We start from the raw sequence: 25,718 nt of genomic DNA on the forward strand, positions 1-25,718 counted from the left end.
GGTTGACCGAAAGTGACCTCACCGCTGACCTGAAAGTTCCCACCATTGGTTACAATGGAGCGCATAGGCGCTACATTGTAACACTGCCGTGTGCCGCCTGTCAGACAGTACAGGAGCACACAGCCGATCAGGAGGGTGCTACAACGTGGCGCTCCCTGTTTGGCTGAAGAAACCCACTTAGACATCAGTCAGAGTGGGTTTCTGGCATTCGGGGAAAGGGGGCCCATGTGAAAACATGGGGCCCCTTTCAGTGCGAGGTCGGGTATCCGTTTTTTTTATTTTTTCAAGTACGTGGATTACAAAAGGATTTACCGAGGAGCCGAAAACACTGGATTATGTGAGTATAATTTTTTCTACAGGTACACCATGGATTCTACTGGAGAAGAGGACCGACCTGTGTGGGAACATAAGGTAAGTATGTGTATATGGAGGTGTGGATGGACGTATTAAAGTTATACTTTCAAGGTGTGTGTGTGTTGTCTTTATTGGGGTATTTTTTTAGTAGTAGTACTACAGGTACCAGCGGGCCCGTTTTTCTGCCGCATGCTGGTACTTGTGGTTCTCCAAGTACCAGCTTGCGGGGGAGGCTTGCTGGGCCTTGTAGTACTGCTACTAAAAACAATATCAATCACTTTTCACAAAGGCTATCAGCCCCCCATCCACAGCCTATTGGATGGGGGGGACAGCCTCGGGCTTCACCCCTGGCCCTTGGGTGGCTGGGGGGGGGGACCCCTTGATTGAAGGGGTCCCCACTCCCCCAGGGTACCCCGGCCAGGGGTGACTAGTTGGATATTTGATGCCACGGCCGCAAGGCACTGTATAAAAGTGACCCCCGGCTGTGGCATTATCTGTCCAGCTAGTGGAGCCCGGTGCTGGTTTCAAAAATACGGGGGACCCCTACTCTTTTTGTCCCCCGTATTTTTGGAACCAGGACCAGGCGCAGAGCCCGATGCTGGTTGCTTAAATATGGGGGAACCCCTGTCCATTTTTTTCCCATATTTCTGCAACCAGGATCGGCTCAAAGAGCCCGAGGCTGGTTTGCCTTAGGAGGGGGGACCCCACGCAATTTTTTTTCTGAAAAATTATAACATTTCCCCCCCCTTCCCACTGAAAAACATGCACGGATCTCAAGGATCCGTGCATGCCTATACAAACACGGGATAAAAAAGCAGGTCTGTTTTTTTTTAGCACTTTTTCACGATTTGTATTTTAGCTCGGCAGTGTTTGGCAATTGTCGGCAGTGTTTGTGTTTTGCACTTTTTAGTAAATTCCCGATTTCTACCAAATTGCAGGCGTATTTGACCGATGGTGTATTGATTCGTGATTTTTTCCTAGGACTTCCAAAATATTACGAATGCCCTCATTACTGCCGTGATTTTTGCTTAGTAAATTACCGAGATGACGCTTTGATGAAAAAACGGCATCTCGGTCAAAATCGGGACCTTAGTAAATATACCCCTGTGTGTAAAACTAGCCGCACTGAGGAGCATATAGTCGCACCCGTGATTAATCTGCTATTAGACTTTAGGCCGCAGGAGTGTGCATACACACTTTCCCGGGCACATTTACCTTGATCACATCGCAGGTAAGCTGAAAGTGGACGCAACTGAAAAGTACTAATATGGGGCATAAAATGAACAACTGCTGCAGGGAGGTGTCTCTCTGGAAGCATTGGGACAATGGCCCCTCTTTCAAAATGTTGCTATGGGGACCACAAAATCTGGTTACACCCCTGCAAGTAAGGTTGGGTTTGAAAAGCATGTCAGTATAAGAAATGTGTCAATATTTTATGTAGGGCTTTTAGTTACTAGAACAAAATGCTTTGCAAAGCAGCACCTGTACCATGTTGTTACAAGACTGCAGTCAGGATATGTTTAATGTAGACACAGAGGGGGTCATTCAGACCTGATTGCACGCTAGTTTTTTTCGCTGCGCTGCGATCTAGTCAGAACTGTGCATGCATATGCACCAGTGACGTGCGGTGGGGTGAGGCAGGTGAGGCAGAGCCTTTCCTGTCATACTTATGTTTAAACCAGATTTTTGACTGAATAAAATATATGAAAAATACTGATACAGGTTGAGTCTCCCTTATCCAAAATGCTTGGGACCAGAGGTATTTTGGATATGGGATTTTTCCGTATTTTGGAATAATTGCATACCATAGTGAGATATCATGGTGATGGGACCTAAATCTAAGCACAGAATGCATTTATGTTACATATACACCTTATACACACAGCCTGAAGGTAATTTTAGCCAATATTTTTTATAACTTTGTGCGTTAAACAAAGTGTGTCTACATTCACACAATTCATTTATGTTTCATATACACCTTATACACACAGCCTGAAGGTCATTTAATACAATATTATTAATGACTTTGTGTATTAAACAAAGCTTGTGTACATTGAGCCATCAAAAAACAAAGGTTTCACTATCTCACTCTCACTCAAAAAAGTCCGTATTTCGGAATATTCCGTATTTCGGAATATTTGGATATGGGATACTCAACCTGTAATTTGTTTGAAATATCTTCTTTGCATTATTCTAATAATTTCTATAGCCCAAACTCTGGAGTAAAAAGTCTATGGCAGGTGAGGCAGTGCCTTACCTGTGTATCTTTTCCACACATCTCTAATCAAAACTCACCAGATTTCCAGGAGTTTATAATGCTGCACCTGTGTATAATGCCCAGATGCAGGGCCGGATTAACAATGGGGCGGATGGAGCTGCAGCTCCAGGCCACCCCATCACAATAGGCCCACAGCATCTGCTGTGCTGCTGCAGCAAGGACATTTTTTTCCCTGCTACAGCAGCTTGCAAGTGACAGTGTGAAGCTACGCTCCCACCTGCGCGTAGATGTATTATTGATAGTAGTAGTAGTTGGACTAACTGCGTCTGCTACTGCTGGCCGAACAGCTCAAAACGCCAGCAGTTCACAGCCACACTTCGGCAGAGGATCTGGAAACTCGACAGGGGGCGTGGCTACACGGAGTCCAGGGGGCGGAGCTACACGGGACTGTCTCAGGCTGCCTGCTGCTCACATGGCTGCTGCTGTGCTGTGAGAGGGAGAGTTGAAGCTGATGCACATGCAGGGCAGCCAGTGAGAGTAAACTCTGCTGTAGTGTGTAAGGTAAGAGTGAGTGGGGGGGAATTGTGTGTGTGTGAGCTTCTGTGACTGTGATTTCCATGTGAACTTCTATATGTGTGTGTGTGTCTTGTATGTGAGGTTCTGCGGGGAGTAGGATTTAATATAGCAAGGGTGAGAGAGTGCAGGTGCAGGGAGTGTGTGAGTGTAATATAGCGCAAGGGTAAGAGTGTGTGTGTGAGCGGCTAACAAGGATGTACCGCCTGCTGCTGTGCAGGTGTCGTCACTCCACCCACCTGTGCAACGCCGCCACAGACGATATCCAGACGCGTCAGAGACTTCACTCTCGAGACCACTCCTCGGGGCGGACACCACCTCACCGCGGACGACGGGGGTCTGGAAAGAGAGGAATATGTCGGTTGAGACGTACGCCCGACCTCCGCCTAGAGTACGGGACACGTCAGGGGTAGCCGCGACCTTCACCGGCTGGGCGGAAGGTCATCACTGGCCAATAGGCCTCAGCTACCCAATTCTCACACACTCGCACTCTCGCACGTTGTGTGGTGAGAGGGGGTCCTCGCGTCCGCGAGCAAACCCTCCGGACCGGTATACAGGGGGGATGACAGACAGACAGACACAGGGTGATACTCACTTCCAACTTGCGGGTCACCTTGATTGTCGCACCTCTCCGCTCCTGTTGGGACAAGAAGAACAACCTCCCTACCTGCAGGCTACTCTACGGCTAACAACAATACAGCCAACTACGCCTGCCTAACAAACTAACTTAAACAACTGGAGGCTACTGGTTCTACCCCAATCAAACGGAGACTGGACCAATTAACATGTTCACTACCCGGCAAGTCAGTGGAACAATTCCCCGGCCTAACAGTATACCCCGATTTACCAGTCCTACCTTCCGGATGTTGGACACCAGCCGGTGCCTTTGGCTCACAATGAAGGACGGGGGTCTGGAACAGACGGTGGCCCACTTCCGATGACCGGGGGATGGCGACGTGTGGGACGGGAACGTTACTCCACACTTCCAATCCCCTGGGTCATACACCGCGTGGGGCCGGTCTGCTACAAACAACAGCCACTGACCCCTCAAGAGCTGCTACACAGCCCACTTCCAGCCGGAGGGGCGCAGGCAGGAGCCTGAATGAGGGGCGCAGGCAGGAGCCTGAATGAGGGGCGCAGGCAGGAGCCTGAATGAGGGGCGCAGGCAGGAGCCTGAATGAGGGCACAGGCCGAAGCCTGGAGTGAGGGCACAGGCCGAAGCCTGGAGTGAGGGCACAGGCCGAAGCCTGGAGTGAGGGCACAGGCCGAAGCCTGGAGTGAGGGCACAGGCCGAAGCCTGGAGTGAGGGCACAGGCCGAAGCCTGGAGTGAGGGCACAGGCCGAAGCCTGGAGTGAGGGCACAGGCCGGAGGCCTGGAGTGGGCACAGGCCGGAGGCCTGGAGTGGGCACAGGCCGGGGGCCTGGAGTGGGCACAGGCCGGAGGCCTGGAGTGGGCACAGGCCGGAGGCCTGGAGTGGGCACAGGCCGGAGGCCTGGAGTGGGCACAGGCCGGAGCCCGCCTAACGTGCGCACAGGCCGACAGGGCCTGACTCTGCCCGCAGGCCTAGTGCCTGTCCCTGGTGCTCTAGGGAGGATTATAGGTAGGTAGAGGTGGCCCAAGGCCGCCTACCTGTCGCGGAGGGAGAGGCTGCAGCGGGGAGCTTCGTTAGCTCTTTTGCTCTCCACACGCTGCAGCACTCTCCGCCGGACTTCCGCCGCTGGTCGCCGTCTTCTGTCTTCCTGCGTGACTCCGCCGACGTCTTCTTCCGCACTGCCGATGTCTTCTGCTCCGCCGACGTCTTCTTCCGCTGCTCGGCCGCCGTCTCTCTTCGCTGGAGCTCTTCTTCCTCCTCTGTTCCCGTCCGCCGTCCGACTGACTGTTCCCGCTCCGCAGCGCCTCTTATATGGCGCCGGGAGCGGGCGGAGCTATGACGCGGCGAGCCCCGATTGGCTCGCCGCGGCGAGCTCTGATTGGCGGCCAAGGCGCGAGCCCTGATTGGCTCGCGCTTGGCGCGCCGTTTGAAATGCGCCGCTGGGATTGGAGGGGCTTGAATCCTTTCGGATGCAAGCCCCTCCAGACTGGAAACCGCCCGCCGAGTCGCCGCTCGTCGCTCCGCCGCCCGTCGCTCCGTGGAGGGGAAGGTTGCAATCCCCTTCACATTTCCCCCCCCTTTGTCCTTTGTGGTCCCCGCAAAGCAAGAATCCGACCATACAAAGTTCGGATCCGCGTAGCGAGGGCCCGGGACGCCCCTATTTGAACGCAGAGAGCGTCTTGGCAGGGGAGAGGCCACTACTTCGGCTGGGGTTTGAGGCTCTGATGCCTCCTCCGGCTGATTCTCCTCAACCGGCAACCACCATTCCTCGTCTGACAGAGGGGTCAGAGCTTCCCCGATAGGGGCCCCTAACCCGTCCTCCGCTACAGGGGACTCAGCCCTGCTCACCGGATCTGGGAACGGACAAGGTCGCAGTTTACTCCGATGTAGCGTGCGCAGGCGCCCCGTCCCATCGGTAGACTCTACTTGATACACTGGTCCACCTGGGTCCAAGCGACGGCGAACAAGGTATGGGGTAACTTCCCACCGTTCAGACAATTTCCCCCCTGGGCGAACCTCTCGCACCAACACTCGCTGGCCCACGGCCAACGACCCAGGCTCGTGGGACCTCACAGGTGGATGCTGGTGGTCTGCGATCAGCCTCCCAGCCAACTCGTGCGCCGCCTTCAGACGTAGGCGATGGTCCTCGACCCATTCGGCAGGGGCGAGGGGCGTTACCTCCTCAGTCCCGGACAGTTGTAAGTCGTGTGCCTCCCGTCCGGGTCGGCCGAACAACAAGAAAAAAGGTGAAAATCCCGTGGTGTGGTGAACTCTGTTGTTGTAAGTCCAGACCAGCTCCTGAACACGTTCGGGCCATCGCTGCTTCTCGGCACGCTCCAACACGCGGAGCATCTGCAGCAGAGTCCGGTTGAATCTCTCGCAGGCGCCATTCCCCTGCGGATGGTAAGGTGTCGTGCGGGACTTTTGAACGCCATAAAGCTGGCAGAGGCGCTCCATCAGCTGCCCCTGGAAACAGGCACCCTGGTCCGAATGGATCCGCTCAGGACAACCGTACTGCCGAATGAAATGTTCGACGATCGCTCGTGTTGCCGACTCTGCGGTCTGGTTTCGGGTGGGAACCACTACCGTGAATTTAGTGAAGTGGTCAGTCATTACCAAGGCATACTGGTGCCCACTTACAGATTCCCCGACCAACACGTAGTCGATCATCAGCATCTCCAGTGGCCGACTGGTCCGGATCGTCTGGATGGGCACGTGTTGTTCCGGTGGTTTAACTACCGCACACCGCCTGCACTCACGACACACCTGGTCCACGACCGCTTGCAGCCGGGGGGCGAAATATTGGCGTCTCAACCAATGGTATGTCTTATAGGGCCCCAAATGGGCCCCTTGCTCGTGCGCCTCTTCCACCAGCGACCGCACCCGGGCTTCTGGCACGACCATCTGCTCCACAGTACGCATTTCCTGTTCCAAGTAGCAGCGTCTCCGCAAGGTACCAGCGCAGACCCGCAAATGGTCCCAACGACGTACCACCTTCCTACAGAACCCGGTCAATCCATCCTGCTCTTGGCGGGATGGCACATGACCCCTCTGTACCCACTGTCGAACGAGGTCCAAATCCTCATCAGCCTGCTGTTCCTGTGCCCAGTCCATCTCCGTGTACCTAAGCAAGGCAGTCTGGGCGTTTTGTCGGTACAACTCTCCGGCCGTGGCCTGCCGCACACGAGTGAGATCCGGCATTTCTTCGCCGCAGTCCTCTTCTTCCCCACCAGGTTCGGGGGTTTCCACCGGAAAACGAGACAGGGCATCTGCGTTGGCATTACTCTTCCCCGGTCGATAGCGGATTTTGTAGGAGAACTTGGCCAACCTGGCCACCCATCGTTGCTCCAAGGCACCCAACTTGGCGGTCTCCAGGTACGCCAAGGGGTTGTTATCCGTGAAAATATCCACGTGGGTGGCGGTCAAGTACTCCGCAAACTTCTCGGTCACGGCCCACACCACTGCCAGTAGCTCCAACTTGAAGGAACTGTAGTTGTCTGGGTTCCTTTCGGTCTCTCGCAGGCTACGACTGCCGTAAGCAATCACCCGCTCCTGCCCATCCTGGACCTGAGCCAAGACCGCGCCCAACCCCTGTAGACTCCCATCCGTGTATAGGACGAAGGGCTTCTCGAAGTCTGCGTACCCCAACACTGGAGCTTCCGTGAGACTTCCTTTCAGTTGGTCAAAGGCCAGGTTCTGCGCTTCTCCCCAAGTCTCCAGGGCAGCTTTCTTAGTGGTCGCAATCCCCCGAAGCAAGGCATGTAGGGGTTCCGCGATCCGGGCGAAATCCTTGATGAAGCGCCGGTAGTACCCCACCAAGCCCAGAAATGCCCGCAATTCCGTGACGGTGGTGGGCACCTTCCATTCCTGGACGGCCGCCACTTTGCTGGGGGTTGGGTACACCCCATCACGTGACACTACATGCCCGAGGTACTCCAAGCTGGATTTCAACAGGTGGCACTTCCGGGGCTTGAGCTTCAGGCCGTATGCTTCCAACCGCTGAAGAACCAGGTCGAGTCGAGCAAAGTGTTCCTCCAAGGTCGGGGCGAACACAATGATGTCGTCCAAGTAAATCAGCAAGGCTTCAAAGTTCAAGTCTCCCAAGCACCGTTCCATCATCCGCTGGAATGTGGCGGGTGCATTGTTTAACCCAAACGGCATGCGGCAGAATTCGAACAACCCCATGGGAGTGACGAATGCGGTCTTCTCCCTATCCTGGGGGGCCACCGGCACTTGCCAGTATCCACTGGCCAGGTCCAGGGTCGAAAAAAACTTCGCATTGCCCAGTGCAGCTAGGGACTCCTCGATCCTAGGGAGAGGGTAAGCGTCCCGGACGGTGCAACTGTTCAGCTTCCGGTAGTCCACACAGAACCGGATAGTCCCGTCCTTCTTCCGGACTAAGACTATGGGTGCAGCCCAGGGACTTTTGCTCTCCTGGATCACGTGGTTGTCCAGCATCTGACGCAACATGCTCTTTACTTCCTGGTACAACCGGGGCGGTATCGGCCGATACCGCTCCCGAACCGGGGGGGCGTCTCCGGTGCGGATCTCATGCTGCAGGTCCTCCGTATACCCGAAGTCTTCCTCATGCCGGGAGAACACCTTCTGACGGTTCCAGAGCATCTGGTCCAGCTTGGCTACGTCCCCGGCCGCACACTCTTCCAGCGACACGTCCATCTGCGTACGGATCATGGTGCCGTTCCACTCGGGGCAGGGCCCCTCCTGCTCCTCCACTTGAACAGATAATGCCCATGCCTCGGAAGCCTCTGGCTGTAGGGAGAGCTTTCGCATACCCTGAACGCTATCCTCGTGAATCGCCACCACCTGAGCGATGACTGTCCCAGCCGGGACTCGGCAAAGCTGATCGGTGAGATTGCAAAAGCGGACGGAGACCTTTCCCCCGGTCACCACCGACACGGTCCGTGCCACCATCACTCCAGACCCTACCCTCAGCGCATCAGTGGGCTCTACCATCACCTCCATGCCATTTAGGCTCTGATGAGTCCGTACTTCCAGAGGGATCAGGACTTCTTGGCGAGGTGGCAACTCCAGGCGCTGGTGGTGACCGACCTTCAAAAGACCCAGGTGCTCATCGATTGCCCCTAGGGCCCTGGTCCCCCGTCGTCCCACTTGTTGGAGTGCCTGCTGGACGGGGCGCCGGACTCCCAGGTTCTTCCAATATTGTGGCCCATTTTCCTGGAACAAGAGCTGGTCGAGATGTCGGAGTACATTCATCCCGAGGATCACTGGGCCATGGCTCAGCCCCGGGCTGCTGACTACCAGCAGCCCCTTCCTACCCAGCTCTCGGCCACAAACTACCATCTCCATCCACACCACCCCCACCACGGGAATGGGTAGGTTATTAGCTGCCGTGAGGGTAATGAAGCTCTCGGACACCTCACTTTTAAGATGGGCGTAATGTTCAAGGAAACAGGCCTCGGAAATGGTGGATACTTGAGAGCCGGTATCCAACAGGCAAGACTGCTCTTTCCCACCGAGGCGGCTGACTACCACGAGACACTCTCCTACCAATTCAGCCTGTTCGTTAATGGCTGATCTCTCCCCATCGCTCCCCCCCACGGGTGGTCCCGTTACCGCGAGGGAGGTCAGTTTAACTGTGCCTCCGGGATTGCTTCGGTACAGGTCCGCGCAATATGCCCATACCGATGGCATCGGTAACAACGAGGGCCCCGGCCCTCTCCCGGACGGCCGTCCGGTTCCGCGCCTCGCCCACGGGGCCGCCTGGTGTCCCGCTCACGGGACTCCGTGCCCCGCTGGTCACGCCGGTACACTTCCTCCCTCAGCTGGGAGACCTCTTCCCTCATTTCCTTAGTCACCCGAAGGAAGGCCTCTTTCAGGTCTTGCACGCAGGTCTCTAAGGGATTGGTCTCCCGGCTAGCCACGGGCGCGGAGATCGGCTGTACCCACTGGGGAAAAACGGCGTGTGGCCCGTAATTGGCATTGCGGTCCCTGGCTACGGCGTCGATCTCCACCTGATGGAAGGTCAGGGTGTCATCCTGGGATATCTTATCCAGCATCACCTGCCTCAGGGGCACGTTCCGGAGTCCCATGGCGAACTGGTCCCGCAATATTTGGCTGGTGTTGGTGAGCGCCCCAAACCCATCGGGGTCTTTCCGACGCACTTCTCCCATCATCTCTTGGAGCGCGTTTGCATACTGGGGGATGGACTCATCCTCCCTCTGGAACCGGCCAAACAGACGCTGCCGGAGGGTCCCCGCCGAAGAGGTGTCGCCATAAATATCCCCCAGGATATTATAGATCTCCTCCAGCTCCTCGCGTTCATCGTCGGGCCGCAAGAGAATCGTCCTACGAGCCTCGCCTTCCAGAGAATTCAGGGCGAGGGGCACCTGCAGGTCGTCGGGCACCCGATAGATGAGGAATGTCGCCTCTAGTCGGGCCTTCCAGTCCTCTAAGGTCATATTGCGACCGTCGTAACGGGGTAGGTGGGCGAGGGCTGGTCCGACGTTGAGTCGACGCGATGACCTCCGTCGCTCGTCGTCCGTTCCCCTCGCCACCACATCAGTGGAGCTGGCAGTCGAGCCTCTCCGAGTGCGTGGTTTCGGCGCATCTGTCCACGGCTTCTCGGCCGTGGGTAGTGACCGATCTCCGTCCATCCTGCCGACTACGCCAAGTGTGAGCGGCTAACAAGGATGTACCGCCTGCTGCTGTGCAGGTGTCGTCACTCCACCCACCTGTGCAACGCCGCCACAGACGATATCCAGACGCGTCAGAGACTTCACTCTCGAGACCACTCCTCGGGGCGGACACCACCTCACCGCGGACGACGGGGGTCTGGAAAGAGAGGAATATGTCGGTTGAGACGTACGCCCGACCTCCGCCTAGAGTACGGGACACGTCAGGGGTAGCCGCGACCTTCACCGGCTGGGCGGAAGGTCATCACTGGCCAATAGGCCTCAGCTACCCAATTCTCACACACTCGCACTCTCGCACGTTGTGTGGTGAGAGGGGGTCCTCGCGTCCGCGAGCAAACCCTCCGGACCGGTATACAGGGGGGATGACAGACAGACAGACACAGGGTGATACTCACTTCCAACTTGCGGGTCACCTTGATTGTCGCACCTCTCCGCTCCTGTTGGGACAAGAAGAACAACCTCCCTACCTGCAGGCTACTCTACGGCTAACAACAATACAGCCAACTACGCCTGCCTAACAAACTAACTTAAACAACTGGAGGCTACTGGTTCTACCCCAATCAAACGGAGACTGGACCAATTAACATGTTCACTACCCGGCAAGTCAGTGGAACAATTCCCCGGCCTAACAGTATACCCCGATTTACCAGTCCTACCTTCCGGATGTTGGACACCAGCCGGTGCCTTTGGCTCACAATGAAGGACGGGGGTCTGGAACAGACGGTGGCCCACTTCCGATGACCGGGGGATGGCGACGTGTGGGACGGGAACGTTACTCCACACTTCCAATCCCCTGGGTCATACACCGCGTGGGGCCGGTCTGCTACAAACAACAGCCACTGACCCCTCAAGAGCTGCTACACAGCCCACTTCCAGCCGGAGGGGCGCAGGCAGGAGCCTGAATGAGGGGCGCAGGCAGGAGCCTGAATGAGGGGCGCAGGCAGGAGCCTGAATGAGGGGCGCAGGCAGGAGCCTGAATGAGGGGCGCAGGCAGGAGCCTGAATGAGGGCACAGGCCGAAGCCTGGAGTGAGGGCACAGGCCGAAGCCTGGAGTGAGGGCACAGGCCGAAGCCTGGAGTGAGGGCACAGGCCGAAGCCTGGAGTGAGGGCACAGGCCGAAGCCTGGAGTGAGGGCACAGGCCGGAGGCCTGGAGTGGGCACAGGCCGGAGGCCTGGAGTGGGCACAGGCCGGAGGCCTGGAGTGGGCACAGGCCGGAGGCCTGGAGTGGGCACAGGCCGGAGGCCTGGAGTGGGCACAGGCCGGAGCCCGCCTAACGTGCGCACAGGCCGACAGGGCCTGACTCTGCCCGCAGGCCTAGTGCCTGTCCCTGGTGCTCTAGGGAGGATTATAGGTAGGTAGAGGTGGCCCAAGGCCGCCTACCTGTCGCGGAGGGAGAGGCTGCAGCGGGGAGCTTCGTTAGCTCTTTTGCTCTCCACACGCTGCAGCACTCTCCGCCGGACTTCCGCCGCTGGTCGCCGTCTTCTGTCTTCCTGCGTGACTCCGCCGACGTCTTCTTCCGCACTGCCGATGTCTTCTGCTCCGCCGACGTCTTCTTCCGCTGCTCGGCCGCCGTCTCTCTTCGCTGGAGCTCTTCTTCCTCCTCTGTTCCCGTCCGCCGTCCGACTGACTGTTCCCGCTCCGCAGCGCCTCTTATATGGCGCCGGGAGCGGGCGGAGCTATGACGCGGCGAGCCCCGATTGGCTCGCCGCGGCGAGCTCTGATTGGCGGCCAAGGCGCGAGCCCTGATTGGCTCGCGCTTGGCGCGCCGTTTGAAATGCGCCGCTGGGATTGGAGGGGCTTGAATCCTTTCGGATGCAAGCCCCTCCAGACTGGAAACCGCCCGCCGAGTCGCCGCTCGTCGCTCCGCCGCCCGTCGCTCCGTGGAGGGGAAGGTTGCAATCCCCTTCACATTTGAGTGTAATAAAGTGCGGGAGCAGGGAGTGTGTGAGTGTGATACAGCGCGGAGAGCGGGAGTGAGTGACTGTAATAGAGTGCGGGGAGCGGGAGTGTGTGAGCGTAATATAGCGCAAGGGTGAGAGTGAGGGTGAGTGTAATAGATTGCGGGGACAAGGAGTGTGTGAGTGTGATACAGCACGGGGGGCAGGAGTGTGTGAGTGTAATAGATTGCGGGGACAAGGAGTGTGTGAGTGTGATACAGCACGGGGGGCAGGAGTGTATGAGTGTAATAGAGTGCATGGGTGGGAGTGTGTGAGTGTGATACAGCGCAGGGGGCGGGAGTGTGTGAGTGTAATAGAATGCGGGGGCAGGAGTATGTGAGTATAATAGAGTGCAGGGGACAGGAGCGTGTGACTAATAGAGTGCGGGGGCAGAAGTATGTGAGTATAATAGAGTGCGGGGGACGGGAGTGTGTGACTGTAATAGAGTGCGGGGGCAGGAGTGAGTGAGTGTAATAGAGTGCAGGAGGCAGAAACTGTGTGAGTGATACAGAGCGGGGGGCGGGAGTATGTGAGTGTAATAGAGTGCAGGGGCCGAAGTGAGTGAGTGTAATAGAGTGGGGGGGCTGAGAGTGTGGGAGTGTGATACCGCGCTGGGGGCGGGAGTGTGTGAGTGTAATAGAGTGCAGGTGGCAGGGAATGTGTGAGTGTTATACAGCACAGGGGGCGGGAGTGTGTGAGTGTAATAGAGTGCAGGGGGTGGGAGTGTGTGAGTGTAATAGAGTGCGGAGGTGGAAGTGTGATACAGCATGGGGGCGGAAGTGTGAGTGTAATAGAGTGCAGGGGTGGGAGTGTGAGGGTGTATTAGAGTACGGGGGTGGGAATGTGATACAGCGTGGGGGGTGGGAGTGTAATAGAGTGCAGGGGCGGGAGTGTATGAGTGTAATAGAGTGCAGGGGCAGGAGTTTAAGGGGCAGACTAGATGGGCAAGGGGCAGACTAGATGGGCCAAGTGGTTCTTATCTGCCGTCAAATTCTATGTTTCTATGAGTGTATGAGTGTAATAGAGTGTAGGGGCGGGAGTGTGTGAGTTTGATACAGCGTGGGGGGCGGGAGTGTGTGATTGTAAAAGAGTGCAGGGGGCAGGGAGTGTGTGAGTGTGATACAGCGCTGGGGGCGGGAGTGTGTGAGTGTAATAGAGTGTAGGGGCGGGAGTGTGTGAGTGTGATACAGCGTGGGGGGCGGGAGTGTGTGATTGTAATAGAGTGCAGGGGGCAGGGAGTGTGTGAGTGTGATACAGCGCTAGGGGCGGGAGTGTGTGAGTGTAATGGAGTGCAGGGGGCGGGAGTGTGTGAGTGTTATAGAGTGCAGGGGGGAGGGAGTGTGTGAGTGTGATACAGCGCAGGCCGCCAGGGGTGGGAGTGTGGGGCCAATGTGTTTTTCCTACTGAGACCATTAATTTTTTTTCCGCCCCTTTGGGGTCCAGTTTGTTTTATTTTACCTGTAGGGGCCAGTATTTTTATTTGTATTTTTCTGGCGGTGCCAATGTGTCTTAAGAATGATGACTAGCTCAGTGGTATAAATATGAAGTCCACTGTTTTCCCATAACTGTTCGGCGATTTCTCAAGGTGATATAAAATTGAAAAGTGGTTATATCGTTTATGTATCGGTGCCCTGTTAGTGGAAAACCGTCTGCATGTGTTCACCGTTTGATGCGGTGACATTACAGGTAGCACCCTTACTGATGAGACTGTAGAAGGAGTGCATCTTGCTTTAAATAACAGTTCATATATATATGTATTTATTTATATAAGCATGTATTTTACACAGGAATTAGGATCAAGAACTCGCTTTTATAAAATGAGGGTCTCAGGAGATGCGCTCTATGTACAGCCAATCACTGCGTGCCTGTGACTGCGGCCAATCTCTATCACCCCATATCTAGCCACTGCCAGCGTATGGCTGCTGAGACCTTAGCACCCCACAGTACATGTAAGGGCTCGATAAAGAAAACATTTGTGTATAGTAAACACTGATTGGGGGAGGGAGCAAACCGAGTGTGCTGCCTGTAGTGTTTTATATACTGTTTGTGGGCCCTTATTTGTGTATTGCCAGTCCACTTCAATAAAAACCAAAGCCCGCTCCCCTGTCCCCCAAAAAGTAGTTTGTGTGTGTGTAGCACCAGAATATAATATACAGATAGTCCTCTCATTTTGCATTATACATTTTAGCACCATTAAAACGGGATTTGGTCAGGATCCCTGTGGTTGGAATCCCGGCATTCGAAATACAGACGCCAGAATCCCGACATTACTCAGAGTGCTGGAGCCGGGATCCCGACATTGATCACTACCCGGCGTCGGAATCCCGAACAATGATTACAGAGACCACCAGAGATAAGCAGCGGTGGGGGGGGGGAGGTGGGTAGTTAGGTTTAGTCTGCTAGGGGGGGGGGGGGATTTGAGGTTAGGGTCTGGCTGCGGGGAGGGGGGGCTAGGGTTAGGCACCTCCGGGGATGGTTAGGGTTAGGCTGCGGTGGTGGTGGGGTGTTTAGGTTTAGGGTACGGGAATGGTGGGTTAGGGTTAGGGGGTTAGCTTAGTTAAATAGTTCATGTCGGTATTTTCAACATCGGGATGCCTATGTCGGTATTTTGACAGCCAGCATGCCAACCATCGGGATCCTGATACCAACCCCATTAAAACATATATAATAACCCAAAAATTGGGCCTGATTCTGAGTCAAACTCAGGCACATCTGTGTGTGCATCTTTTGCCGCTGTAGTGTGTGCGACTTTATGCTGATCTTAAAACACAAACGTCAAAACCTGCACCTGCCCCATGCTATGTGCAGATCTCTGACAGACTACTGCCTCCAATGTTAGCGATTAATCATCTGATTTCGCTACAACTTCAGTGACACTCCTATAACATGTCCATAAGATGGTGCGTCTCCGTGTGTCTTATGCCATTCCCCAGTCAGGAGCCCCTAATACATTATACTGTAGCTATGTATTGGATATTAGCAATTTGGGTTTGAATCTATCTATCTATCTATCTATCTATCTATCTATCTATCTATCTATCTATCTATCTATCTATCTATCTATCTATCTATCGATCTATCTATCTCACTATATGCTGGGTCACCTCAGTTTTCCCTGTTCTGCCCTGTCCAGGCGACACCCTCCATCCAACCCCACCATTCCTTCTCAGTATAACTACTTATTACAAAAGTAAACTTTTTTTTTTACATATAGAAAGATTTCACATTCATGACATCGCTGAGCGACCTGTAACCTCTTACGTTGAGAGGTTTCATATTTATGTCATCACTAAGCGCACCATTTTCTATATTACAGTCACGTTAACAAGAGATGTTTTCCTTTGGTCATTTTTAGATTGTCACATTACACTGTTGATATAATTGAAGAAGTGAGGGAGACTGAGGTTTTTCAAGGTAGGTGCTAGTCACACCTCCTGTGCAGACCACACCCTCACAACATCAACCACACCCCTAACATTACTAGTCACACACCCATGGTGTTTTCACATCCCCTGCCGTGGCATAAAATAGGCCCTTCATAAATTTCAGCTCCAGGCCCATATGGACCTTAATCTGGCACTGCCCAGATGTACCCTTTGGCTCATATATTGCATGTAAATCTGGCTCTGGGGTTAGCCAGTGCCTCCTGAGCCATTTAGCTCACCGCACGTCCCTGATATGCACCGCAATGTGCAGGCACATCGTACGGGTACAAAGCGGATTGTTGCTGAGCAAAGGATTTAAAGAAGAATCCATTCGCACAGTGGATCGCAAGGAGATTGACAGGAAGAAGGTGTTTGTGGGTGTCAACCGAACGTTTACAGGGAGTGGTTGGAAAAACGCAGGCGTGTACAATCGTTTGCAGGGCAGGTGTCAAACGTCAATTCCGGGCCCGGACAGGCTGAAGTGATCGCAGCAGCTGAGTAAGTTTTGGGCAACTCAGAAACTGCAGAAAACTTTTTTGTGCCGCTCGGCTGCACGTGCGATCGCACACTTGCAAAGCTAAAATTCACTCCCCTATAGGCGGTGACTATCTGATCGCAGCGCTGCAAAAAATAGCTAGCGAGCGATCAGGTCTGAATTAGGCCCAGAATCCAAATTCCTACTTGCAGGTTTACAAGTCTTAATAGCAAGGTATACAAATTGAACCACATCATATGTATTTTTATTGTACATTGAACTACTGTATTTATAACAAAGCATGGGATAGTGCAGGGCTGTCATTGGGGGAGTGTTGTAGGGGGGGCCTGCCATGGGGGGGGGATTTGAGGGGGAGCCGAGACAGTCAGAAACATGCCGTAGCGAGACTGGGTAAGGGACAAATTAAGGGGGGGCGCAGGGGGCAAGTACTCCTGGGCCCCCCCTTTCAGGGGTCCTCCCGGCCAGAGCTAATGTCAAGTCCGGTAATTGTGACTGGGCTCTGGGCCCTTGCCCCTGACCTAAACTGCAGGGGGCAGGCATAGAGTGACCAGGATCAAAAAATATATAATTCTTTATCTGCACTGCACGCATGACACCATGACATCATGGCACCAAATTAGTGCCTTGCCCTGGGTGACAAAAATCCTAGTTTTGGCCCTGGATAGAGCATTTCTACACTTCTGGTTTACCTAGTAATACATATGTGTAGTATATATAGCACTGTGTAGACTTTCCTATACATTTTATCTCCGTTCTAGTAACTGTAATAAAGTATTTTGTTTTATTTGTGTCTCTTTTCTTATATCCTACAAATGACTGTATGTGCATTTCTACCCAAATTAAACGCAAACTCTCAGGGGTATATTTATGTAATGGTGTTGTGCAGGGACGTTTTTAGACAATATGGCTTCTAGTTCATATAATAAAAATGCGCAAACCTCCCACCACCCGATATTTTTAAAATGTAGCATACTAAGAAACATTTGCAGGCACCAGAAAAGGGGGCTTGGCATCATTGCTAGGGGCATGGCCTTTCAGGTAACGACTACCTTAAACCCCAGTTTTGCACCCTGCACCCCTAGGAACCACATTAAAACAAGCCAGATCCACAAAAAAAACCATTGAATAAGCCTTTCACCTACCCTGCCACCCTGGGCACTGATCCACCTCTCACATACTGTCACCATTGGCACTGATCCACCTCTCACCTACCCTGCCACCATGGGCACTTATTCAACTCTTACCTACCACCATGGGCACTGATCCACCTCTTGCCTACCCTGCCATGATGGTCACTGATCCACCTGATCTCCTGACTACAGGTTGCAGATAACTTTGTAGCAATTTACCTGCCCCCTGCTCTGCTCACCTTCCAGGCTGTTGACATGTTGCTGTCCCCCTTGTCCTTGAAGTAGGGGACACTCTTGACCATCCAGTCGTAAAACTTGGAGAGGCGTATCCATTTCTCCAGGGAGCTCTCTATGGCCTGGCTGATCAGGTTGGCATATAACAGGTTACCCCAGGCATTGTGGCAGGAGGAGCTGTTCTTGTTGGACTGCTGGGCTACCAGTGTGGACAGTGAGAAGGTGGGGGACAGGGCTGGCACACCTGGAGGGGCATGCAGGGCTCTAGCCTGGGGGTGCTGCTGCTGGGGGTGTTGTTGCTGCAGTCAGCACTTTATGTCCCCACACACCCCCACTGACTCTGTAGGCTCATAGTCCTTGCTCTCCTCCAGCAGGCTAATAAATGCTTTAAACTTTGAGTTACACACACACACACACACACACACCACACCTTTACCCCACAGTAGACATCTGAAATTTCATCATGTAAATTGTCGACATTCTGAGGATGCTTATGGTTGCGGTTAAGCACAACCGGGATGGTCTGGGATAGGCTGCGGGGGAGCTTGGGGTAAAGGTGTGGTGTGTGTGTGTGTGGTGCGGGGGTAGAGGTGGGGGTTTGAGCATGTTGACATTCTCATGTTACACTGATGACTGTAGACATGATAACCGGACAAATCATGCCACACCCCTTCTAAGTGGTTTGACCTCAAAGTTTAAAGCAGCAGCAATACTGAGCAATTTTGAGAGCAAAAAACTCTTTGCACTTAATATTAGTACTGCTTTATATTTTGAGGTCAAGTTTGTTAGGAAGAACTGTATTGCAAAATCTACCATTTTGTAAATATCTGATCACTGGCCTTGTTATTCTCCTTATCAGGTAGTTGGGTAAATAACTTGCTTTATCAAATTTGCAGTTATGTTAAAGAGTTGATCTAAAGGTTTCTAGCACCATTTGTTTCTGCGGTGGTGCTAAGCTACTAAGCCCGGGACCCTTGTGCTTTGCTGGCATTAGTCCACCAAAGCACCTTATTATGGTGAGATGCTGAATGACCAGTCCCCTATTTCTTATGTATTATTTCTGTTTTGGGTATAATACAGTTTTGTACCATTAAATTTTAGCCTGTTGGTTCAGGTAATTAATTTGGGGTACCTATAATTAGAGATGAGCGGATTCGGTTCGTCGAGATCCGAACCCCCCCCCCTCCAAACTTCACCTATTTTACACAATTCCGAGGCAGCCTCGGATTTTCCCGCCTTGCTCGGTTAACCTGAACGCGGCCGAACGTCATCATCCCGCTGTCGGATTCTCGCGTGATTCGTATTCTATATACAGAGCCGTGCGTCGCCGCCATTTTCACTCGTGCATTGGAGATTGAACAGAGAGGACATGGCTACGTTCTCTGCCTGAAAAGCTCATATCTGTGCTCAGTGTGCTGCAAATATCTGTGCTCAGTGTGCTGCAAATATCTACGTTCTCTGCCAGAAAAGCTCCATATCAGTGCTCAGTGTGCTGCAAATATCTGTGCTCAGTGTGCTGCATTTTGGTGACCAACAGTATATAGTTGTATAGTACAGTAGGCCATTGCTGTATCTTGCAGCTCTGTGTCACTGCAAGTATCCATTCCATATCTGTGCTGCATTTTTGTGAGCAGTATATATAGTAGTACAGTGCAGCATTTTGGTGACCAACAGTATATAGTTGTACAGTACAGTAGGCCATTGCTGTATATTGCAGCTCTGTGTCACTGCAAGTATCCATTCCATATCTTTGCTGCATTTTTGTGAGCAGTATATATAGTAGTACAGTGCAGCATTTTGGTGACCAACAGTATATAGTTGTATACTACAGTAGGCCATTGCTATTGATATAATAATATTACTGGCATATAATTCCACACATTAAAAAATGGAGAACAAAAATGTGGAGGGTGAAATAGGGAAAGATCAAGATCCACTTGCACCTAGTGCTGAAGCTGCTGCCACTAGTCATGGCAGAGATGATTCAATGCCATCAACATCGTCTGCCAAGGCCGATGCCCAATGTCATAGTAGAGAGCATGTAAAATCCAAAAAACTAAAGTTCAGTAAAATGACCCAAAAATGTAAATTTAAAGCGTCTGAGGAGAAGCGTAAACTTGCCAATATGCCATTTACGACACAGAGTGGCAAGGAACGGCTGAGGCCCTGGCCTATGTTCATGGCTAGTGGTTCAGCTTCACATGAGGATGGAAACACTCATCCTTCCACTAGAAAACTGAAAAGAGTTAAGATAGCAAAAGCACAGCAAAGAACTGTGCGTTCTTCTAAATCATAAATCCCCAAGGAGAGTCCAATTGTGTCGGTTGCGATGCCTTACCTTCCCAACACTGGACGGAAAGAGGTGGCTCCTTCCACCATTTGCACGCCCCCTGGAAGTGCTGGAAGGAGTGCCCACAGTCCATATCCTGATAGTCAAATTGAAGATGTCACTGTTGAAGTACACCAGGATGAGGATATGGGTGTTGCTGGTGCTGAGGAGGAAATTGACGAGGAGGATTCTGATGGTGAGGTGGTTTGTTTAAGTCAGGCACCCGGGGAGACACCTGTTGTCCATGGGATGAATATGGCCATTGACATGCCTGGTCAAATTACAAAAAAAATCACCATTTCGGTGTGGAATTATTTGAACAGAAATGCGGACAACAGGTGTCAAGCCATGTGTTGCCTTTGTCAAGCTGCAATAAGTAGGGGTAAGGACGTTAACCACCTAGGAACATCCTCCCTTATACGTCACCTGGAGCGCATTCATCCGAAGTCATTGACAAGTTCAAAAACTTTGGGTGACAGCGGACGCAGTCCACTGACAACTAAATCCCTTCCTCTTGTACCCAAGCTCCTGCAAACCACACCACCAACTCCCTCAGTGTCAATTTCCTCCTTAGACAGGAATGCCAATAGTCCTGCAGGCCATGTCACTGGCAAGTCTGACGAGTCCTCTCCTGACTGGGATTCCTCCGATGGATCCTTGATTGTAATGCCTACTGCTGCTGGCGCTGCTGTTGTTGCTGCTGGGAGTTGATTATCATCCCAGAGGGGAAGTCAGAAGACCACTTGTACTACTTCCAGTAAGCAATTGACTGTCCAACAGTACTTTGCGAGGAAGATGAAATATCACAGCAGTCATCCTATTGCAAAGCGGATAACTCAGGCTTTGGCAGCTGTGTTGGTGTTAGACGTGCATCCGGTATCCGGCGTTTGTTCACAGGGACTTAGAGAATTTCTTGAGGTAGTGTGTCCCCGGTACCAAACACCATCTAGGTTCCACTTCTCTAGGAAGGCGATACAGAGAATGTACACAGACGTCAGAAAAATACTCACCAGTGTCCTAAAAAATGCAGTTGTACCCAATGTCCACTTAACCACGGACATGTGGACAAGTGGTCAGGGCAGACTCAGGACTATATGACTGTGACAGCCCACTGGGTAGATGTATTGCCTCCCGCAGCAAGAACAGCAGCGGCGGCACCAGTAGCAGCATCTCACAAACGCCAACTCGTTCCTAGGCAGGCTACGCTTTGTATCACCTCTTTCCATAAGAGGCACACAGCTGACAACCTCTTACGGAAACTGAGGAACATCATCGCAGAATGGCTTACCCCAATTGGACTCTCCTGGGGATTTGTGACATCGGACAACGCCACCAATATTGTGCGTTCATTACATGTGGGCAAATTCCAGCACATCCCATGTTTTGCACATACATTGAATTTGGTGGTGCAGAATTTTTTTAAAAATGGCAGGGGCATGCAAGAGATGCTGTCGGTGGCCCGAAGGAATGCGGGCCACTTTCGGCATTCAGCCACCGCGTGCCGAAGACTGGAGCACCAGCAAACACTCCTGAACCTGCCCCACCATCATTTGAAGCAAGAGGTGGTAACGAGGTGGAATTCAACCCTCTATATGCTTCAGAGGATGGAGGAGCAGCAAAAGGCCGTTCAAGCCTATACATCTGCCTACGATATAGGCAAAGGAGGGGGAATGCACCTGACTCAAGCGCAGTGGAGAATGATTTCAAAGTTATGCAAGGTTCTGCAACCCTTTGAACTTGCCACACGTGAAGCCAGTTCAGACACTGCCAGCCTGAGTCAGGTCATCCCCTCATCAGGCTTTTGCAGAAGCAGCTGGAGAGATTGAAGGAGGAGCTAAAACGGAGCGATCCTGCTAGGCATGTGGGACTTGTGGATGGGGCCCTTAATTCGCTTAACCAGGATTCACGGGTGGTCAATCTGTTGAAATCAGAGCACTACATTTTGGCCACCGTGCTCGACCCTAGGTTTAAAGCCTATGTTGTATCTCTCTTTCCGGCACACACAAATCTGAAGAGGTTCAATGACCTGCTGGTGAGACACTTGTCAACTGAAGCGGAATGTGACCCGTCAATAGCTCCTTTACATTCTCCCGCAACTGGGGCTGCGAGGAAAAGGCTAAGAATTCTGAGCCCACCCGCTGGCGGTGATGCAGGGCAGTCAGGAGCGATAGCTGACATCTGGTCCAGACTGAAGGACCTGCCAACGATTACTGACATGTCGTCTACTGTCACTGCATATAATTCTGTCACCATTGAAAGAATGGTGGAGGATTATATGAGTGACAGCATCCAAGTAGGCACGTCAGACAGTCAGTACGTATACTGGCAGGAAAAAGAGGCAATTTGGAGGCCCTTGTACAAACTGGCTTTATTTTACCTAAGTTGCCCCTCCTCCAGTGTGTACTCCTAAAGAGTGTTTAATGCAGCCGGTCACCTTGTCAGCGATCGGCGTACGAGGTTACTTCCACAAAATGTGGAGAAGATGATGTTCATCAAAATGAATTATAATCAATTCCTCTGTGGAGACATTCACCATCAATTGCCTCCAGAAAGTACACAGGGACCTGAGATGGTGGATTCCAGTGGGGACAAATTAATACTCTGTGAGGAGGGGAATGTACACAATGAAAGGGGTGAGGAATCGGAGGATTATGATGAGGTGGACATCTTGCCTCTGTAGAGCCAGTTTGAGCAAGGAGAGATTGATTGCTTCTTTTTTTGGTGGGGGCCCAAACCAACCAGTCATTTCAGCCACAGTCATGTGGCAGACCCTGTGGCTGAAATGATGGGTTTGTTAAAGTGTGCATGTCCTGTTTATACAGCATAAAGGTGGGTGGGAGGTCCCAAGGACAATTCCATCTTGCACCTCTTTTTTATTATTATTTATCTTTGCATCATGTGATGTTTGGGGCCAATTTTTTTAAGTGCCATCCTGTCTGACACTGCAGTGCCACTCCTAGATGAGCCAGGTGTTTGTGCCGCCCACTTGGGTCGCTTAGCTTAGTCATCCAGCGACCTCGGTGCAAATTTTAGGACTAAAAATAATTTCTCTATCGTCCTAGTGGATGCTGGGGTTCCTGAAAGGACCATGGGGAATAGCGGCTCCGCAGGAGACAGGGCACAAAAAGTAAAGCTTTTCCAGATCAGGTGGTGTGCACTGGCTCCTCCCCCTATGACCCTCCTCCAGACTCCAGTTAGATTTTTGTGCCCGGCCGAGAAGGGTGCAATTCTAGGTGGCTCTCATAAAGAGCTGCTTAGAGAAAGTTTAGCTTAGGTTTTTTATTTTACAGTGATTCCTGCTGGCAACAGGATCACTGCAACGAGGGACAGAGGGGAGAAGAAGTGAACTCACCTGCGTGCAGGATGGATTGGCTTCTTGGCTACTGGACATCAGCTCCAGAGGGACGATCACAGGTACAGCCTGGATGGTCACCGGAGCCGCGCCGCCGGCCCCCTTGCAGATGCTGAAGTAAGAAGAGGTCCAGAATCGGCGGCTGAAGACTCCTGCAGTCTTCTAAAGGTAGCGCACAGCACTGCAGCTGTGCGCCATTTTCCTCTCAGCACACTTCACACGCAGTCACTGAGGGTGCAGGGCGCTGGGGGGGGGCGCCCTGGGAGGCAAATGAAAACCTATTAAAAGGCTAAAAATACCTCACATATAGCCCCCAGAGGCTATATGGAGATATTTAACCCCTGCCTGGATTCACAAAATAGCGGGAGACGAGCCCGCCGGAAAAGGGGCGGGGCCTATCTCCTCAGCACACGGCGCCATTTCCTCTCACAGCTCCGCTGGTCAGGACGGCTCCCAGGTCTCTCCCCTGCACTGCACTACAGAAACAGGGTAAAACAGAGAGGGGGGGCAAATTTAATGGCAATATTTTGATATATATAAAGCAGCTATAAGGGAGCACTTATTATAAGGCTATCCCTGTCATATATAGCGCTTTTTTGGTGTGTGCTGGCAGACTCTCCCTCTGTCTCCCCAAAGGGCTAGTGGGTCCTGTCTTCGTGTAGAGCATTCCCTGTGTGTCTGCTGTGTGTCGGTACGTGTGTGTCGACATGTATGAGGACGATATTGGTGTGGAGGCGGAGCAATTGCCAAATATGGGGATGTCACCTCCTAGGGGGTCGACACCAGAATGGATGCCTTTATTTGTGGAATTACGGGATAGCGTCAACTCGCTTAAGCAGTCGTTTGACGACATGAGGCGGCCGGACAATCAATTAGTGCCTGTCCAGGCGCCTCAAACACCGTCAGGGGCTGTGAAACGCCCTTTGCCTCAGTCGGTCGACACAGACCCAGACACAGGCACTGATTCCAGTGGTGACGGTGACGAATCAACCGTATTTTCCAGTAGGGCCACACGTTATATGATTTTGGCAATGAAGGAGGCGTTACATTTAGCTGATACTACAGGTACCACTAAACAGGGTATTATGTGGGGTGTGAAAAAACTACATATAGTTTTTCCTGAATCAGAAGAATTAAATGACGTGTGTGATGAAGCGTGGGTTGCCCCTGATAAAAAGCTGATAATTTCAAAGAAATTATTGGCATTATACCCTTTCCCGCCAGAGGTTAGGGAGCGCTGGGAAACACCTCCTAGGGTGGACAAGGCGATAACACGCTTATCTAAACAAGTGGCGTTACCCTCTCCTGAGACGGCCGCACTTAAAGATCCATCAGATAGGAGGATGGAAAATATCCAAAAAAGTATATACACACATGCAGGTGTTATACTACGACCAGCTATAGCGACTGCCTGGATGTGCAGTGCTGGGGTAGTTTGGTCAGAGTCCCTGATTGAAAATATTGATACCCTGGACAGGGACAATATTTTACTGTCGTTAGAACAAATAAAGGATGCATTTCTTTATATGCGTGATGCACAGAGGGATATCTGCACACTGGCATCACGGGTAAGTGCTATGTCCATTTCGGCCAGAAGAGCTTTATGGACGCGACAGTGGACAGGCGATGCGGATTCAAAACGGCATATGGAAGTTTTTGCCGTATAAAGGGGAGGAGTTATTTGGAGTCGGTCTATCAGATTTGGTGGCCACGGCTACAGCCGGGAAATCCACCTTTCTACCTCAAGTCACTCCCCAACAGAAAAAGGCACCGACTTTTCAACCGCAGCCCTTTCGTTCCTTTAAAAATAAGAGAGCAAAGGGCTATTCATATCTGCCACGAGGCAGAGGTCGAGGGAAGAGACAGCAACAGGCAGCTCCTTCCCAGGAACAGAAGCCCTCCCCGGCTTCTACAAAAGCCTCAGCATGACGCTGGGGCTTCTCAAGCGGACTCGGGGACGGTGGGCGGTCGTCTCAAAAATTACAGCGCGCAGTGGGCTCACTCGCAGGTAGATCCCTGGATCCTGCAGATAATATCTCAGGGGTACAGGTTGGAATTAGAGACAGATCCACCTCGCCGTTTCCTGAAGTCTGCTTTACCAACGTCCCCCTCCGAAAGGGAGACGGTTTTGGAAGCCATTCACAAGCTGTACTCTCAGCAGGTGATAGTCAAGGTACCTCTTCTACAACAAGGGAAGGGGTATTATTCCACTCTATTTGTGGTACCGAAGCCGGATGGCTCGGTAAGGCCTATTCTAAATCTGAAGTCCTTGAACCTGTACATAAAGAAGTTCAAGTTCAAGATGGAGTCACTCAGAGCAGTGATAGCGAACCTGGAAGAAGGGGACTTTATGGTATCCTTGGACATCAAGGATGCGTATCTCCACGTTCCAATTTACCCCT

This window comes from Pseudophryne corroboree, chromosome 9 (assembly GCF_028390025.1).
Source record: "Pseudophryne corroboree isolate aPseCor3 chromosome 9, aPseCor3.hap2, whole genome shotgun sequence".
Lineage (NCBI taxonomy): Eukaryota > Metazoa > Chordata > Amphibia > Anura > Myobatrachidae > Pseudophryne > Pseudophryne corroboree.